This window comes from Ceratotherium simum, chromosome 26 (genome assembly GCF_057802395.1).
Source record: "Ceratotherium simum simum isolate JZ-2026a chromosome 26, ASM5780239v1, whole genome shotgun sequence".
Classification (NCBI taxonomy): Eukaryota; Metazoa; Chordata; class Mammalia; order Perissodactyla; family Rhinocerotidae; genus Ceratotherium; species Ceratotherium simum.
The window spans coordinates 21,252,008-21,272,003 of NC_141925.1; the positions used below are offsets into that span (position 1 = coordinate 21,252,008).

Genomic DNA, 19,996 nt, shown 5'->3' on the forward strand with positions numbered 1-19,996 from the left:
CAAATGAACTTGCAGTTTTTGTGTTTTATTTCACTACTGTTAACGTGAAAGGGACAGTTCAAGGGACTGGAATCCAGGACTCTCTGGCTCCAGAGCCTACGTGTATCCATTTCTGTTACGCCACACACGTCAAATGGCCATACAAGTCTCAAGTCGGTTGAGAGCCGTAGGAATTTAGGGGAGGAAAATCGTAGTAGTTACACTGGAGCAGTTCCTTAAACGATTTGACATTTAAAAAACTTGTAAAAGCAGAATAACAATTTGAAGATATTTTTAAGGATTTATTTTTATAAGTTATCCTTCATTCTACTGTTTTAACAGTAAATTACATTTTTTATACTTTCCCTCCATCTTTGCTTATGCATACATATTTTCACATAATGGAATTCATAATACCTGGTTTGGAGTCGTCTTTTTTTCATTTAACTTTATGTGGGTTTTTTTTTTTTTTGCAAGTTGTTTAGTTTTTATAATTATTTTATTGGCTTCATAATGATTGAATTGATATAACCATATAGGTTGCTATTACCAGACTGGGGAGTTTATGATTTTTTTCAGTATTACAATAGGCACTTATCAATTGAGGTATTTTTACTTTTTCTATCTTTTAGATTACTTTTTTATCCTAAAAAAGCCTGAGATAACTATATTAATAAGGTAGAATTTATTTTTATGACTGTACATTTTGCAATTTGGGAAGATGCAGTAAAACTGAAAGTGAGGCCAACAAATCCACTCTACTCCCGCTGCTCCCCCTGCAGCAAACCTCTCCCCAAACTGGTTGCTCAAACCTGAGAAACTGTCTCAGGTTTTGCTTTTTTGAGACACTAGTATATGAGCCAAGCTTAGGCTATTCAGAATTTTTTTAAAATCACAATTTGGCGAGATCATGATCAACTACCTACCTTTGAGGAAGCTGAAGTGTACTTCTTGGCAAAGAAGAATATCCTGGTTTTGGGAGGGACAGAAGGCGGATGAGCCTTAACGGAGGTAGAAGTGACCGGGGCGGGAGCGCTCGAGAGCGTTTCTCTGGTGGAACTCGGTATCCGGGGAGCCTCGAACATCCTGAAATGCTGTGGCCAGTCGTCAACCAGCCTTCTCGCCTAGTTGGGCCCAGTGGTCTGGCAATTCCCGCCTCCGTGTTTGCGACACCCTGGCCGCTGTAAAGTTCGGAGATTTGAATTGAGCGGCACTGACGGACGCTCAGAGAAGAACCCGGCAAACCTTAAAAGTGTTTCCTCTCCGTTGGTCTACAAACCTGAAGAATGAGACTTCGAGTATCCAAGGAAACGGATGCACGGGTTAAACCACCGGTTTCAAAAAGTCAAACGGAGAAGACTCTTTTCCTTTAAATTCTGCGGTTTACTCGACTCGTTCACTCCTCAGGCGTTCGCCTTCCGGAGCCGCCAAGAACCTCGGGTCTCTTCTTGTTGTGGAGGCTTCCATCGCGTCTCGCTGCCTGACCTCGCGCCGGGATTGGTTGCTTGGTTTCTGCTCTGGCGGGTGATTGGGTGCTGGGAGTGGAGGGGCGGGAGGCGAGAATTGGGGCGCGAGAGCGCTGTTGAGGGAACTGAAGAGAACGGGGAGAGCGGCCGAGTCGGCGCTCAGGCTCGGGAGTGGCAGCGCGGTGATGAGGAGAGAGGTTTGGGGCCTCCCCTCTCTAACAGGCTGCGCTGTGTGTGCTCGCAGATACCGGTTTCCTTTTCTCCCGGGACTCGGAGCCCAGGCAGCGCTGCCTGGGTTTTCCTCAGAACGGGCCTGCCTGTCTCTCGTGGGGAGGCGCGCAGCCTGCCCCAAGGGAGCCTTCTGCTCTCGCCCGGCCGCCGTGCGGGCCCTCGGGGTGACCGCGTCCCCGGGCCTCGGGGGTCTGAACACGCGGAGGGCGGAGGGAGCCTGTCCCGACACCCGGGGAGCAGGGCCCGGACCCCCTCGGCCCCCCGCTGACTCGTGGCGGCGGGGGCGACGGCGGGAGGCGGATCGGGGTTTCGTCCTTTATCCCCTGGTGGTGGCGGTGGCGGGGAGAAGCCGCCTCATTCTGAGACGCTGGTTGCGGCGACTGCGGGCGGGATGGATTTCTAGGCTGTATCTGAGGAACTAGCCGGCGTTGCGTTATTGGCTGGGATGAAGGGGTTAGAGTCCACCAAATCTCTTCTCAAGAGTTGCACAGATAGAATCACAGAATATTAGCACTGGGAAATACCTTAGAATAGTGGTTCTTAGCTTCTTTTGGAACACATAAGCTAGGGGTAAGGGTATAATTGGCTTCATAATCTACTGAATTGCTATTTTAACCGTTCCTCCATCCCCAGGTTGAATTTGCCTTTTTTTCCACTATTGCAAGTAATTCTTCAGTTGGTAACAGTGTATATCATTCTCGCCTCTATGTTCAGTTATTTTATTAGGATATAGTTCTGGGAATGAGAAATCCATGGACTTTCTCTTCAGAGAAACGCAGTCATGTACCAAGACTTCTGCACGCAATAGCAAGAGATCCCAGTCTCTGACTTCCGTCTCTGGATCCTAGATTAAGCATAGGTGGTTTAGAAGAGGTGGGGATTAAAGTAGATCACCTCCTCTGTGTCAAATACTGGAGTTTAGGCACGTTCTATCCATTACCTCACTTAATTCTTAACTCAATGCCTGGCTAATTTTGGTCAAAAATCTGTCAGGTAGATAATCTTATCTCCATTGCACAGATGAAGAAACAGACTGAGGTTCAGTGATTCACACAGTGGGACTCACACTTAGGCTTGCTTTGCTCCAAAGCCCATCTTCTTTTCATTATACCCTTCTGACCTTTAAATCAGAATTATCAAGCACCTACTGTGTGCCAAGGCATTTTCTCCCTTACAACAGTTTTTCAATTAGGGATTATTACAGATAAGGATCTTAGTCTAGAGAAGTGAAGTGACATGATCAAGGGAACATATCTGAGTTGTTGTCAGAACCTGATCTAGCACCTGTACTTCTAACTCCTGATCCACAGCTTTGGCAGAGTAGGGCTACAAATCCAGAATTGTCAGATTCCGTGACATGTTCTCAACCACTGTGATGGTTAAGACTAGGAAATTCTTTTCTTTCCATTTGTTTTGTTTATACATTTATTAATTCCAATTTTTATTTCTAGACTTCTGTCCTAGTGTTGGATATCTGGTTTTCTTTGAATGGCGTTGTTTCAATATTGATTTTCATTTCTGCTGCAGTTAGGAATCTAAGTAAACAAGAAAGCATGATGTCTTCAGTGGTCTGAATATGCAATTGGTGGGGTGAAGATTAACTTTCCTTGTAAAGCTTATCCATCACAGCTTGCTATGATGAATTCTGTAAGTATTTTTCAGCAGTTAAGTCTTTATGAAGATACAGATGCTTATAATTCATAACATACACTGAATCTGTGACTACATTGATTTTCGCAGATAGTAAATGGATTGATAATGTTTGCTGGGTTCATTGAAGAACATCTAACCATTGGAAAAATAATACTAATCACTACTAAACTGTATATGATTAGGAGGCAAAGGAGACTATTCTGAAAAGTATTCTTAGCTCATTTGGGACTTCTATTTACTTACGGAATTACTGCTTTCTACAAAGTATTTACTGTCTTTTACGCAGAGTACTATATTTCTCACCATATTTTTTTGCTATATTTCAATCATATAGAAAATTAATATACAAACGAGTAAACCAACTTTCCAGCTTTGTTAAATCTTAATATTTTGTCATATTTACTTTATACCTTGTCTACAAGTAACAAGATTACTAGCATCCTGGATTTATTCTTTTTCTTTCCTAGCCATGTTTTTATACTTTGACTGCATATGTATATATCCATAAACAATATAGAGTACTACTTTACATGTTTTTAAACTTTGCACAATGATACGATACTATACCTGTTTTTCTTCAGCACTTGATTTTTTTTTGCTTATTATTTTTAAGATGTAGCCCTATTGATTGCTAACCCATTTTAATTTCTGTATAGTATTCCACTGTATGAATATACCAGAATTTTTTAATCTATTTTCCTTTTGACAGACATTTAGGTTGTTTACATTCTTTTGCAATAAACAATAAACAATGCTGCTATGAGCTTTCTTATGCATGTTTCCTTGTGTTCGTGTGGGAAAGGTTTTGGATATGCACATAGGACTGGATTTGCTGGTATTGGGTATCTTCAACTTTACTAGAAATTGTTAATTTCTGTACAAAGTGGTTGTAGCAATTTACACTCCCCTAGCAGTATCCCCCCTTGTTTTGTTTTGTTTTGTTTTTGTGAGGAAGATCAGCCCTGAGCTAACATCTGCCAGTCCTCTTCTTTTTGCTGAGGAAGACTGGCCCTGGGCTAACATCTGTGCCCATCTTCCTCCACTTTATATGGGACGTCGCCACAGCATGGCTTGACAAGCGATGTGTCGGTGCGTGCCTGGGATCTGAACCGGCGAACCCCAGGCATCTGAACCGGCGAACCCCAGGCCGCAGCGGAGCACCCGCACTTAACCGCTTGCGCCACTGGGCTGCCCCCCCCCCATTAAGTTTTCATCAAAGATATTAGTGTATTCTAGTTTTACAGAAATGATGGTACTTGCATCATTAAGGCACAAATTGCTTTTTTCATTTCTTTTGTGCTTATATACTTTTAAGTCCAACATAATTTTAGGGAGAGGTGTAAAGGAATAAGGTCTAGATTTAAGTGAATACTAGTTCTGCCTTCTGCTGTTGCTATGTTCCCTGAAGTACAACCTTACTTCTTGTTGTATTTGTACCTCTGTTGGAGAGAAACCCTAATGAAGTAAATTGTTCATTGATTTTTTTTTACTGTTTTTGTGTCAGTAGATTGTCAGAGGATTAAATAGTAAGCAGCATTGTTTGTTGGAGAGCCCTACAGGAAGCGGGAAAAGCTTAGACTTGCTTTGTTCTGCTTTAGCGTGGCAACAATCTCTTCATGGTAAGTAGTTGGTTGATATATTCAGGTTGCTTATTGAGACCTGAAAAAAATATAATAAAGTACTTTTTATCCAGAATAATTCATTTAAAGAAATAGCAGTAATTAAGAATATACTTTAGGGGTGGCCAGCCCCGTGGCCTAGTGGTTAAGTTCGGCACACTCCACTTCAGCGGCCCAGGTTTGGTTCCTGGGCACGGACCTATGCCACTTGTCAGTGGCCATGCTGTGGTGGCAGCCCACACACAAAATAGAGGAAGATTGGCTCAGATGTTAGCTCAGGGCAAATCTTCCTCAAGCAAAAAGAGGAAGATTGGCAACAGATGTTAGCTCAGAGCGAATCTTCCTCAGCAAAAAACAAAAAAAAGAATATAATTTAGGTCTTTGTTTTAATCCTCCTTGCTTGATATTTTAATAAATCTCAATATAAATGAATACCCGAGTGGTTGTACCTTTATTACATTATTAATCTTTGACTATTACATTTTTGTAAATTATGTAAATCGATAACTTCTCTATAAATGTTTCTGACATAAGTGTTTCTCTTCTGTCTTAATTTGATGCTGCAGATAGGGTGACCAACTTGTCCAGATTTGCTAGATACTTTCCTGGTTTTAGCACTGAATCTTACATCTTGGGAAACCTCCCAATCCTGGGCAAATTGAGGTGGTTGTTCACCCTAGCTGCAGAGGAAGATTAATGGCTTTTTAGTTAGAAATATTATAAATAGAGGTTCTTTCATTTTTAGGGAAGCCAGTGGATGAAAGCTTCAGTAAAAAACCTGAAGTACCATTGTTATGTTGTTGTACAGCCGTTCAAAGAATTTTACAAACAATGACACGAGCCAAGGAACTTCACATTATTTCAGCAGTCCAAGTACACCACCTTCTGAAATGGCACTTCATCAACTTGTCAAGGTAGTTTATATTTTTGCCTGGGTCTGTTGGTATCTGTAATAGGAGCCTTCATTACTGTTGTTATGAGACCTAATTTGATACATTTGATTAGCATAATTGATTATGTACCTCTACCTAATTTCTCTGGAATTATTTTTAGATAATGCAAGAGTGGTCAGAAATCCTTGGACTGTTTTATTCTTGGCTTGACTTTTAATTTATTTGGACATTTTCCTAGCTTAAATCATTTTTTGAAGCAGGCAAGGCAAAATAAATGATATTCAGAAGTTGATGTTACTTGTAGGCAGTATTGTTAATTATATGTTAGAATTTTATAAAACATATTGATTTGTATTGTAAGACAAAATCTAATTAGCCTCATTCATTCTTCATAAGTTTCCATGAACTTATGAATCCAGTATCCTACCTGAGGATAAGGTATGTTTTAAATATGATCCTTAAATAGTTCTAACTAGATTTATTTAAGAGAAATATATTAAGAATAACATAAGATTATTAATTTTTAAAAAACATTTCTTTGGCTTTGACTATATGGAAGGGATTGATCGTTATCTGCCTAATCCAGAAACCTGGGAGACATCCTGTACACGTTGCTCTACCTTATTTCTCCGTGCAAGTCTCTATCTCCATTGATAACTCCCCGATCCAAACTACTGTCTCTTGTTTAGAGCATGCAATAACTTCTTTTCCTGCTTTCACTCGTGCCATTCCTTAACTAATCACTGGCAGGGAGAAAAGAGGTTGCCATGATTGACTTAAGTCTAAACAGTATCCACTTCCTAAAATCACGAATGGAGTTATCTTCCTCTAAAGCACATGACTATGTGTGGAGGACGGTGGCTGCTGGAACCCAAGTGTGATTCTGTTAGGAGTGAGGAAGAGGAGATGGAATAGATACTAGAGAGGTGACCAGTAGTGTTGTCTACACTGTTTTGACCCTTAGCCGTTTTGACTTTCTTTCCATTCCTTCAAAGGGTCATGCTTTCTTCTTTTTATTTTATTTTATTTTTTTATTGTGGTAACATTGGTTTATAACATTGTGTAAATTTCAGGTGTACATCATTATACTTCTATTTCTGTATAGATTACATCATGTTCACCGCCCAAATTCTAATTACAGTCCATCACCACACACATATGCCAAATCATCCCTTTCACCCTCCTCCCTCCCCCATCCCTTCTGGTAACCACCAATCCAATCTCTGTTTCTATGTGTTTGTTTGTTGTTGTTTTTATCTTCTACTTATGAGTGAGATCATACGGTATTTGGCCTTCTCCCTCTGACATATTTCACTTGGCATAATACCCTCAAGGTCCATCCATGTCGTCATGCTTTCTTCTGCCTCAGAGCCTTTGCTTGTGTTAATGTCTCTTCTGAGGAAAGTTACATCTTCAACTTGTTATCCTACTCTTCTATTAGGTGTCAGCTTAAATGTCACTTCCTTGAGGGAGCCATACTGACCTTTCTGTTAGATCAGATTTGGTTTCCCTGTTATTTTCTGTCATCTCACTGTGTATCTCTCCTTCACAGCACTTGTCATAGTTTTTATTATCCACGTGTCTGTTGTGCATCTTTTATTAATCTCTGCTTCCCCTGGCAGACTATATACTCCATGAGAGGGACCATGTCAGTTTGCTTACCATTGTATCCCTAGAACCTAGCAGAGTGCTTGGCATACAGTAGGTGCTAGATAAATATATTTGTTGTATGAATGAATGGAATTGATTTTGAGCTAATTATAAGAACTCTGGTTTATAATATTTATATACAACCTGTATTTTTTTAAAAACAGCTTTATTGAAATATACTTGACGTAACTATATTTATTTAAATGGTACACTATGATAAGTTTTGACATAGGTGTACGTCCATGAAACTTTCAGTCAGCATCAAGATAGTGAACATATCCATCACCTTCAAAAGTTTTCTCATGCCCCTTTCTTATCCCTCTTTCCCACCTCTCTGTGACTTACTTCCCCAACCAACCACTGATTTGCTTTCTATCACTATAGATTAGTTTGCATTTTCTAGAGTTTATATAAATGGAATCATATAGTTTCTATGCTTATTTTGTCTAGCTTCTTTCACTTAACATAATTCTTTTGAAATTCATCCATGTTGTTGCGTGTATCAACAGTTTGTTCCTTTGTATTTGCTGAGTAATATTCTGTTGTATGGATATACTAAAAATTGTTAATCCAGTCACCTGTTGATGTATATTTGAGTTGTTTCTAGTTTTAGATTATTACAAATAAAGCTGCTGTGAACATTTGTATGTAAGTCTTTGTTGTGGACATACGCTTTCAGTTTTCTGGGTAAATACCTAAGAGTGGAATGTCTGGATCACTTATGTTTAACTTTTTAAGAAACTTTTAAAGAAACTTCCAAACTGTTTCTCAACAGTCCTTTCGGCTATTCTAATAGGCGGATAGTGGTATCTCCTTGTGGTTTTAATTTGCATTTCCCTAATGACTTAGGATGTTGAGCATCTTTTCATGTGCTTATTAGCCATCTGTATGAAATGTCTGTTCAAATCTTTTGCCTGTTTTTTGTTTTTCTTTCTTATTTTTAAGTTTTGAGAGTTCTTTATATATTTTGAGTACAAGTGTTTTTCTATCAAATATAGTTTTAGGTTTTACTTTTAGGTCTAAGAGCCATTTTGAGTTATTTTTGGTATATGGTGTGAGGTATGGATCCAAGTTCATTTATTTTTCATATGGATATCTCATTGTTCAGCACCATTTATTGAAAAGGCTATCCTTTATCCAGTGCATTGCCTTTGTGCCTTTGTAAAAAATCAGTTGTCAGTAAATACACAACTTGCATTTTAACATTATTGTGAGTTAGGGTTGTTTAGAATACTCTCTTGAAGGATCAGATAGGGTAAATCAGGGTTGTATTCTTTATATTTTTAAGTAAATTATTTAATAAGATATAACCTAAATACGGAAAAGTGCACAAATCTTAAGTGTATAGCTTGATGAATGTTCACAAAGTAAACACACTCGTGTAACTACCACCTAGATAAAAAATAGGACATTACCAACACCCCACAGGCCCTTCTCTTGCTCTTTTCTAGTCACTATCCTTTCTTTCCACAGGTAATTGCTATCCTCCCTCCTGTCACCATTGATGAGTTTTTCATCTTTATAGAAATGGAATTATATCTGTACTCTTGTGTCTGTGTACTTTTGCTTAACATTGTATTTCCGAGATTCATTCATGTTGTTGCCTATAGTAGTAGTTCTTGTTGCTGTATGTTATCTCCTTCTATGAATATATCACAATTTATTAATCCATTCTACAGTTATTAGACATTTGGTGGCTTCTACTTTAGGCTTTTAATGCTATTATGAACATTCTTGTTCATTCTGGTGCAGATAGGTATTTTCTATTAGATATATACCTAGGAATGGAATTGCTGGTCATAGTGTATGCATATGTTCGGCTATAGTAGAGACTACCAACATTTTCCAAAGTGGTTGAACCAGTTTATGCAACCCCCTGCCCTACATCCAGTAGTATATGGAAGTTACATTGTTCAGCATTCTTGTTCGCACTTGATATTTCCAGTCTTTTAAAATTTTAGCCATTCTGGTACATGTGTGGTGTTCTCGTGAGTTTTAATTGGTATTTCTCTGGTGACTAATGAGGTTGAGCATCTTTTTATATGTTTATTGGTCATTTGAATATTCCCTTTAGTGACCTACCTATTCAAGTTGGTTTGCCCATTTTTCTATTGGGTTGTTTCTTACTGATTTCTAGGAGGTTTTTTTTTTTTTTTTTAAATATATTCTGGATATATCTTGTTACTTTATAACTTTGTACTTTAAAGACTTAACCCCTTCGATGAGCTTCCTGCAAATGCCCTTGCTATAAAGAACAGGAAGATAAACCTTTTTGTATATGCAAATAATACGATGTTTTTTTTTAATGAATAGGGGTAAATCTTATTTGGCACATGGCAGTTCAGTTTTTCTAAAACTAAATTATTATTTTTGGTAGATGTTCCCTACCTGTTAATGGACCCATACAAATTTGCCCCTTGATTTATGTGGGGCAGGGTTTCTCAACAGTGGCACTATTAACATTTTGAATGGAATAATTCTTTGTTGTGGTGTTGTCCTGTGCATTCTGGGATGGTTAACAGCATCTCTCAGGCCTCTACCCACTAAATGCCAGTGGTACCCCCTTTGCAACAACCAAAAATGTCTCCAGACATTGCTCAATGTCCCTGGGGTGGGAGGTGGGGCGTTAAAATTGCCCCAGTTGAGAACCACTGATCTAGATTTGTTTTGTGGTTATTTTACCAGTTTGCCAGGAAATTACAGAGCTCAAAATTACATGTCTTTTCTAAAATACATATGGAGATGCAAAGGACTAAGAATAGCCCAGATACTTTTTAAGAAGCAGGTCAAGCTGAGAAGACTTGATCTATGAGATATCCTGATTTATTATATATAAAGCTATAGTAATTAAAGCAGTTTGGTATTAGCACAGTGGTAGACCAATTAAAAACAATAGAGAACCCAAATTCAGTTCCACCTGTATCCAGAAACTTGATTTTTTTTTTTAGAGGTGCTCCTACAGAGCAGAGGGCAAAGGAGGGACGTTTTGATAGGTGGTGCTGGGACTATTAGATATCCATATGGAAAAAATTCAAATTGGAGCCCTACTTTACTCCATACACAAAAATCTATTCCAGGTAGATTAAAGACCTACATATGAAAGGCAAAACTATTAAGATTTTAGAATATAGTGGTTTTCAAACGATGTTCTTAAGAGTCTTAGAAAGAAACATGGCTTGTAGTGGGAGGGGTACAGTGGCTCAGGAAAGTTCTAGGTCTTTCATCCTATTTTGGAAATTTTAAACAATATTTCTTTAAAAAATATAGTCCTCCTCAGAAAAGGCTTGAAAACCAGTGCTGTGTGGCATAGATTCACTTCTGTGTTTGTGCAGACTCAAACTTGTTTTTTTTGAAAATAGTATTGGGCTTGCTTATAGGTCTTTCTCCCCAAATAGTCTGTCAATCCTTTAAGGCTAGGGACTGTTTCTTTTCCATCGTTTTTCCATCTTGTCTGGAATTGTATGGACTCAACAAAATAAATGCATGTTAAATGAATTCAAGCCCTGAGAGTGGAGGGAATGTGTAGAGAAGAGCAGAGAGGAAGGAAGGTACCTTTAGGAACACTCTCATTTACAGAAAGGGAGAAACCAATGTATAGGAATAGTTAAGAACACTGTTACAGACATTAAGGAAAAAGCAAATGCATTTATTATGTTCCAAGAAGACAGAATGTTATGTTTGGCTGTGTGCCTAGAGATTATGCTTATGGATTTTAGAATCAGACAGCAGGAGTCAGTCATATCCAGGTTCTGCCTCTTACTAGCTAAATGATATTGGGCATGATCTTGATTTCTTTAAAACCTAGTGTTTACATTTATAAAATGGGGGTAATATTGTTGGGTGATTAAGAGGTCATTGATGACCTTGAGATTGAGCTTTCAGGATTGTGGGATTAAAAGGCAGATTATAGGAGCTTGATTCTGCTATATTTTTAAGTCTAAAGAACACTGAGAAGTTTAGTAGGAAATGAACATTGAGACACTGTAAAGAAAGATTTTTATAGAAATGAAATACATTTTCTGAGAGAATCTTATATATATATGTTTTTTATTTTATTGAGTTCATAATAGTTTATAACATTGTGGAATTCCAATTGTACATTATTATTTGTCAGTCACCATATATAAGTGCCCCTTTACCCCTTATGCCCACTCCCCAACCCCATTCCCCTCTGGGAGCCACTAATCTATTCTCTTTGTCCGTGTATTTGTTTATCTTCCGCATATGAGTGAAATTATACGGTGTTTCTCTTTCTCTGTCTGGCTTATTTCGCTTGACATAATACCCTCAAGGTCCATCCATGTTGTTGCAAATAGGACAATTTTGTCTTTTTTTTTTTTTTGTGAGGAGATCAGCCCCGTGCTAACATCTGCCAATCCTCCCCTTTTTTTGCTGAGGAAGACTGGCCCTGGGCTAACATCCATGCCCACCTTCCTCCACTTTATATGGGACGCCGCCACAGCATGGCTTGCCAAGCGGTGTGTCAGTGCGCGCCCGGGATGCGAGGCGAATCACTGGCCGCCACAGCGGAGTGCGCCCACTAAACCGCTTGCGCCACCGGGCCGCCCCTGTTTTTTTAATTGATGTCATAATAGCTTATAACATTGTGAACTTTTAGTTGTACATTATTGTTTGTCAGTCACCATATAAATGTGTCCCTTCACCCCTTGTGCCCACCCCCAATCTCCTTCCCCCTGGTAACTACCAAACTGTTCTCTGTGTCCGTGTGTTAGTTTATCTTCCAAATATGAGTGAAATCATGTGGTGTTTGTCTTTCTCTGTCTGGCTTATTTCGCTTAACGTAATACCCTCCAGGTCCATCTATGTTGTTACAATTGGGACTATTTTGTCTTTTGTTATGGCTGAGTAGTATTCCATTGTGTGTGTGTGTGTGTGTGTGTGTGTGTGTATATATATATGTACACATACATGCATACATACACCACATCTTTATCCACTCATCAGTCGATGGGCACTTGGGTTGCTTCCATGTCTTGGCTATTGTGAATAATGCTGCAATGAACATAGGGGTGCATAAGTCTCTTTGAATTGTTGATTTCAAGTTCTTGGGATAAATACCCAGTAGTGGGATAGCCGGGTCATATGGTATTTCTATTTTTAATTTTTTGAGAAATCTCCATACTGTTTTCCATAGTGGCTGCACCAGTTTGTGTTCCCACCAGCAGTGTATGAGGGTTCCCTTTTCTCCACATCGTCTCCAACATTTGTTGTTTTTTGTCTTGGTGATTATAGCCATTCTAACAGGTGTAAGGTGATATCTCATTGTAGTTTTGATTTGCATTTCCTTGATGATTAGTGATGTTGAACATCTCTTCATGTGCCTGTTGGCCATCTGTATATCTTCTTTGGAAAAATGTCTGTTCATATCCTCTGCCCATTTTTTGATCAGGTTGTTTGTTTTTTTGTTGTTGAGTTGTGTGAATTCTTTATATATTTTGGAGATTAAGCCCTTGTCAGATATATGATTTGCAAATATTTTCTCCCACTTGGTGGGTTGTCTTTTCATTTTGTTCCTGGTTTCCTTTGCCTTGCAAAAGCTCTTTAGTCTGATGAAGTCTCATTTGTTTGTTTCTTCTTTTGTTTCCCTTGCCCAAGTAGATATGGTATTTGAAAAGATCCTTGTAAGACTGGTGTCAAAGAGTGTACTGCCTATATTCTCTTCTAGGAGTTTTATGGTTTCACCTCTTACCTTCAAGTCTTGAATCCATTTTGAGTTAATTTTTGTGTATGGTGAAAGATAATGGTCTACTTTCATTCTTATGCATGTGGCTGTCCAGTTTTCCCAACACCATTTATTTCCTTTCTCCATTGTATGTTCATGACTCCTTTGTTAAAGATTAGCTGTCTGTATATGTGTGGTTTTATTTCTGGGCTCTCAATTCTGTTCCATTGATCTGTGTGTCTGTTTTTGTGCCAGTACCATGCTGTTTTTTTTTTGTGAGGAAGATCAGCCCTGAGCTAACATCCATGCTAATCCTCCTCTGTTTTTGCTGAGGAAGACCTGCTCTGCGCTAACATCTATTGCCAATCTTCCTCCTTTTTTTCCCCCAAAGCCCCAGTAGATAGTTGTATGTCATAGTTGCACGTCTTTCTAGTTGCTATATGTGGGACGCGGCCTCAGCATGGCCGGAGAAGTGGTGCGTCGGTGCGCGCCCGGGATCCGAACCTGGGCCGCCAGTAGCGGAGCACGCGCACTTAACCGCTAAGCCACGGGGCTGGCCCAATGCTGTTTTGATGACTATAGCTTTGTAGTATATTTTGAAGTCAGGGATTGTGATGCCTCCAGCTTTGTTCTTTTTTCTCAGGATTCCTTTAGCTATGCAAGATCTTTTGTTGCCCCATGTGAATTTTAGGATTCTTTGTTCTATTTCTGTGAGGAACGTCATTGGGATTCTGATTGGGATTGCATTGAATCTGTAGATTGTTTTAGGTAGTATGGACATTTTAACTATGTTTATTCTTCCAATCCATGTGCATGGAACATCTTTCCATTTCTTTATGTCAGCATTGATTTCTTTCAGTAATGTCTTATAGTTTTCATTGTGTAGGTCTTTCACCTCCTTGGTTAAATTTATTCAAAATATTTTATTCTTTTTGTTGCCATTGTAAATGGGATTGTATTCTTGAGTTCTCTTTCTGTTAGTTAGTTATTAGAGTACAGAAATGCAACTGATTTTTGTAAGTTGATTTTGTACCCTGCAACTTTGCTGTATCGTTGATTATTTCTAATAGTTTTCCAATGGATTCTTTAGGGTTTTCTATATATAAAATAATGTCGTCTGCAAACAGTGAGATAGTTATATTTTTTCAACCTTGTTATTGGGAGTGGTCTACAAAAGCATAAACCTAAAATTAGACTTTCCTGTTGTAAGCATATTTCTCAAAATGTTTGCTATATCTTTGTTAAAGTAAACTGAGTGATAAAGAAGTACTTTTAAACATGTTTGGCATTTTATGTTTTAAAGTATGTTATGAAATTTTTAGAAATAAGTTTTATATCTTGATTCCAATTTTTTTCTAGAAAAATTGCCTGGAGCCAGCCCTGATGGCCTAGCAGTTAAAGTTCTGTGCGCTCTGCTTCGGCGACACTGGTTTGTTCCCAGGTGCAGAACCACACCACTCCTCTGTCAGTAGACATGCTGTGGCGGCAGCTCTTACAGAAGAACTAGAGGGACTTACAACTAGAATATACCACTATGTACTGGGGCTTTGGGGAGGGGAAAAAAAAGAGAGGAAGATTGGCAACAGATGTTAGCTCAGGGCAACTCTTTCCCAGCAGAAAAAAAAGAAGGAAAATTGCCTAAGTGTAAGTTATTTATACTTATTTTTTATGACTTATATAAGACTCTCCTGAAAAAAACTACGCTGGCTGCAAAGCTATCTGCCAAGAAACAGGCATCCATATGCAGAGATGAAAATGGTAATTTTCAAGTAGAGAAGAAAAGAATTTGACCCTTAGAAACTACACAGCAGGTAAACAGGGTTTATTGGCAGTGAAATAATCCTGTTAGTTGTAGCAGAACAAGGTAGTCAAGTATCAATCAAGTTTTCAGTGGGACTTGTAGAGATGAGTTGGGTCATGTCACGGACATAAATTAAATGGTAAATTATTGTAACTTCATTTTATATAGTTACTCGTTAAAAAGGAGTTTATTATAGTAGATTATTCACAATAACACATCATTAAAGTGAAACTACATGGTGCTCTCTTATATAAGAGGAATTTGATGGTAAAATATTTACTTAAGGAATATATTGATAATATAGCTATGTTGTACTTTTAACTCTTCTATTGTTTTTATCTAATAATGGCATTTTCTTTTGGCAAAAATACCTTTGATATGAATATTTGTCATGGATATTTTTGTATAGTATAGTATAATGACAAGGTTTACTCTTACTTATTGAGTTTTTAATATTAATACCTGATAAAATATGTTTATTTCTAAAAATTATTGAAAGACCTGAATTACTAGATATTTCAAATGAAATGTACTTTTCATAGATGAATATAATGTTTTATCATAGGGTTCATGGCAGTGAGGTAGAGAGGCTGAGACTTTAATAGACTTAGTTACAAATAAAAAAGATAATTATTAATTAATTAGCATGTCATTTGTAGGTGATTGTATATTTTTAGTTGAATATACTCAAAAAGTGTTTACATCCTTATGTAGTTTGTCTATTCCACTTACAATCTTTATTAACTTCCAAAATTAAACCTTGCATTTAGAAATAGAATGAACTAGTTTATTTTTGGAAAAGCACCAAGTACAAATGAAGTATGAATCCATAGAGATTTTTTTCCCCAAAAAATGTGAACATAGAGTTGGATGTTGTGAGGTAGGGCTCAACATATAACATTTATTCCTTGACTTCATTGGCTCTCATTTCTTTTTTGGTAGGAATGGGATTATCAATAGAAATGCTCCCCCCCTTAAGTAAATAGGTTTTTGGCAAGGGGAAAAAAGCATAGACAGCATAGAGAGTTAGGAAAGAAAACTTAGTGGGTATTTATAAAAGAAATTGAGTCAAATACAATTTGGATTAGCAAATATCAATAAGTAATAGTAATAATAGTAATCAAGTAATTCTGTCATGTAGGAAATTATGAATATTTACATTTAAAATTTTCTGTTTTTTTTCAATTTAGAATGAGGTTTTATTTACTTTAATTTTCCAATTAGATATGTAATTGGATTTTGCTATAATACTGTACTTGGTATCCATATGGTGGGACTATTTTATGGGAAGATCATTTGACAATACAATAGTTTTGACGTATCACTAAAGCTATTTTGGTTAGGATTCGAGAGGTGTTACTGTATTCTATTTTATTTAAGTCTTGTAATAAGGTATCTATTTGTGTTTTAAAAAATTATTTGATTATTGCTAGTTAGAAATAGTCATCTTTTTTTTTATGCTGAAAACACACATTATAGCTATTTTGATCTTTTGACCTATTTTGACCTGTGAGAACTTGTCTGCTAAACTTTTAGTTTACATTAAACTCCATTTTGGTTCTGTGTTTACAGATTAGAAAATGTCATTGTTTTTGAAAAGGAGGTACACCATTTGGATGCAAAAGTTGCTGTAGGAAAGACCACAAAACTCAATTCTCCATTAGGAAAGATAAACTTTTCTCCATAGAATGTATATATATTTATGCCATTGTTCAGTTTAAAGAAGGAAAATGTGGAATTTGCTAAATCTGTTTTTGAAAAAAGAAGAGTGTAATGTAAAGAATAGTAGAAAACAACTCAGAAGTCCTATGTGCTATATTAATGTGTGAGAGAGTAAACCCTATCCTCATTGTGCCCCAGTTTCCTCATTTATAAAATGAGAGAATTGGACTAGAAAGAGATCTGAAAGGTTTTTTTCTCATCTACATGCTAATGTTTGTGAACTCTACTTCCCTAAAGTTCTTTCAGTGTCCTTAGGGCAGCTGTTCTCAAGGGTAGTCCAGGGAGCTCTGGAGATTCCTGAGAGTTTTTTCAGGTGGTCTGTGAGGTCAAAAGTATTTTTATAGTAATACTGAGATGTTATTTGCCGTTTTTTACTGTCTAGACATTTGCACTGATGGTGCAAAAGCAATGATGGGTAAAACTGTTTGTGGTTTAGCACAATCGAGATAGTGGCACCAGCCTGTATTAATAGTAATTTTCTTCACCATCATTAATACACAGTTTAAAAAAGCCAGTTTCACTTAAGAATGTCCTTGATGAAGCAGTAAAAATTACTAATTTTATTAAATCTCAGCCATTGCAATTTTTAACCTGTGTGGAGAAATGAGTAGTACTCATAAAACACTTTTGCATACAGGAGTAGGATGGCTGTCTTGAAGAAAAGCACTTCTAGGATAGTTTGGATTGTGAGCTGAACTAGCCACTTTTTTTCATGGAACATCATTTTTACTTGAAAGAATGACTGATAGACTAATTAGAGTAATTCTTGAAAATAAACTGAGCTTGATAAAATTTGAGGTTTCAAGTGAAAATCAGAATTTTGAAAAACTGTATATACCATTGTGAGCTTGGCGGTTTTCTGATACTTAAAGACTTTTCTGATGATATTGGAGGTGATACTATAGAATGTGACTTTTTGATATTGTATAATGAAATGTGTTAATATTTGTAAGATCTGTAAAATCAGTGAACGAAACATTTCCTAAATGACCTGTACATAATATTACAAAATGATGCCTGGAGAAAAGATCCATCTTAAGTGAAAGATAGACCAATGGACCGTTTTCTGCCTCATCCTCCTATCCCCAGGCAACCACAGATTTTTTTTTCAGTAACTATAGATTAGTTTTCATTTAATGTATGGTTTTATGTAAAAGGAATCATGCCTGGTAATTTTTTATTGAATTCCAGATATTGTGAATTGTACGTTGTCGGGTGCTGGATATTATATTTCTATAAATACTCAAGTTTTGTTCTGGGATGCAGTTAAGTTACTTGGAATCAGCTTGATCCTTTTGGGTGTTGCTTTCAGGATTTGTTAGGGGGGACCTGAGCAGAATGTAGTTTTTGGCTACCTCAACAGAAGCTAGCTCCTTCTGAGTCCTCTATCTAATGCTCCATTAGTTGTGAGGTTTTCCATCCTGGCTGGTGGGAACAGGCTCTATTCCATGCCCTGTGTGAGTGCCTCATCATTTCAGGTGGTTCTTTCTACTATCTTGGATTGTTTCCTCACTGCTGTGTGCTGATCAGTACTCTACTAGATACTTGAGAGGTCCCTTTGCAGATCTCTGGAGTTCATTCTTTGTGCAGCTCTCTCCACTCCAGTCTTCTTCCCTGTGAGCTTTAGTCTTTTTGGTCTCCCTGGACTCTCAGCAGTGTCTCTTCAACTCAGGTTTGCTTGGCTATATGGGTCTCCCCTCCTCATGCCCCAGCCTGGAAACTCAAGACGATAAGCGAGGCGATCAGGGCCTATCTCATTTGTTTCTTATCTCTCAGGGATCACTCTTCCTTCCCTGATGTCCTGTATCTTAAAAACTATTGTTTCATATATACTGTCTGTGTTTTTAGTTTTTCAGGTAGAAGGTGAAAAAACTTATTGACTCTGGGGACAAATTCCAAAAGTCTTTAGAAGGCTTATAAAGCTCCTGTTTACTTGTACAGTCTTTAGACCTTTATAAACTTTTTGTATTCTTTTTGCCCTTTCTCTTCCTCCCCACTCTTTTTTTGACCAACTTCTGCTAATCCTTCAAGAAGCCTTCCTTGACATCCCCAATTTTGAGTTAGATTCCCATCTGGTATTTCCCTTGTACTTCCCAGTTTTTAACACTTATCTTACTCTTATTATCTTCTCTACAAGGCTCTAAGTTTAATTAAGACAACACTAGGTTCTCTAGTAGACTGACACCTCTGTAAAGGCTGTGACTGTTTTATTCATCTTCATGTTCCAAGCACCTAATCTAGTGCTAGAAACTTAGTTGTAGACTGAGTGAATGAATGCCGTAATCCCTGCCCTCAAAGAGCATTCCTTTAAATTCTTGAAAATACAAGTGGGGGAAAAAATTGTTCGTTATTTTCACAGAAGCCTTATAGTTGAAGAAGTCATCTCAAGAACTTTTAAATTGTCAATAATAACATATGCTATATGTTTGCCTCTGCCAATGTTTTCTCACTCATTTTCTTTCACAGTACCTTATTTTCTTCATAGCCCTTACTATTTCAGTTTATTTGTCTACTTGTTTATTATCTATCTGCCATGTTAGAATGTAATGTCAATCTTTTTCATGTGTATCTCTGGTAGCTAGAATAGCATATGACATATATTTGCCCAATAAATATTTGTTGGTAGAATCTTACTGAATTCTTACAATGACTGTGAGTCAGGTGCTATTCTTATTCCCATTTTACAGGTAAGGAAACCCTGAGAAGTGAGTAATTTGCCTAAGGTCACAAAGCTGGCAAATAGTGGAGCTAAATCCTCCCTAAGGAGTCTGATGCTCTGGCAAATGCTGTAATCACTTGATTATACATTCTCTTTAAAAAGCCTCCCAGAAGTCCTGAAGCTATCTAAGCAGGATTCTAACACCAATATAAGGAAAGAAATATGTAGAAGCCTCAAGGATAAAGAAATCAAGTATAGAATAAGCTGTGACTGATAATAGTTAAAATAAGATAGAGGGCCCAGCCTGGTGGCGTAGTGGTTGAGTTCACACACTCCACTTCGGCAGCCCGGGGTTCACGGGTTTGGATCCTGGGCTCGGACCTACACACCACTATTAAGCCATGCTGTGGCAGGCAGCCCACATATAAAGTAGAGGAAGATGGGCATGGATGTTAGTCCAGGGCCAGTCTTCCTTAGCAAAAGGAGGAGGATTGGCAACAGATGTTAGCTCAGGGCTAGTCTTCACCAAAAAAAAAAAAAAAAAAATAAGATAGAGAAGTAGATTTCTTTTATGGGTTTTTGTTTTGTTTTGTTTTTATTGGTTAAGAGAGTGAACTCAAATCACCCTGCCTGGGTTCAG

The 19,996-nt window shown here is 37.7% G+C and overlaps 1 long non-coding RNA gene across 5 annotated transcripts; it reads left to right on the forward strand.

Moving 5' to 3' along the window:
• Window positions 1–1,091: 1,091 nt before the first annotated feature.
• On the forward strand, window positions 1,092–19,330 carry LOC147913605 (uncharacterized). 5 transcript variants are annotated; one of them, XR_015548556.1, is made up of 5 exons: window positions 1,092–1,503; window positions 3,204–3,323; window positions 4,837–4,948; window positions 5,694–5,862; window positions 14,534–19,330. It is a non-coding gene; the product is annotated as an uncharacterized LOC147913605 (long non-coding RNA). The 5 variants fall into 5 exon arrangements; XR_015548557.1 differs by lacking the exon at window positions 1,092–1,503 and adding an exon at window positions 1,534–1,675; XR_015548558.1 differs by lacking the exon at window positions 1,092–1,503 and adding an exon at window positions 1,682–2,549.
• Window positions 19,331–19,996: the final 666 nt, after the last annotated feature.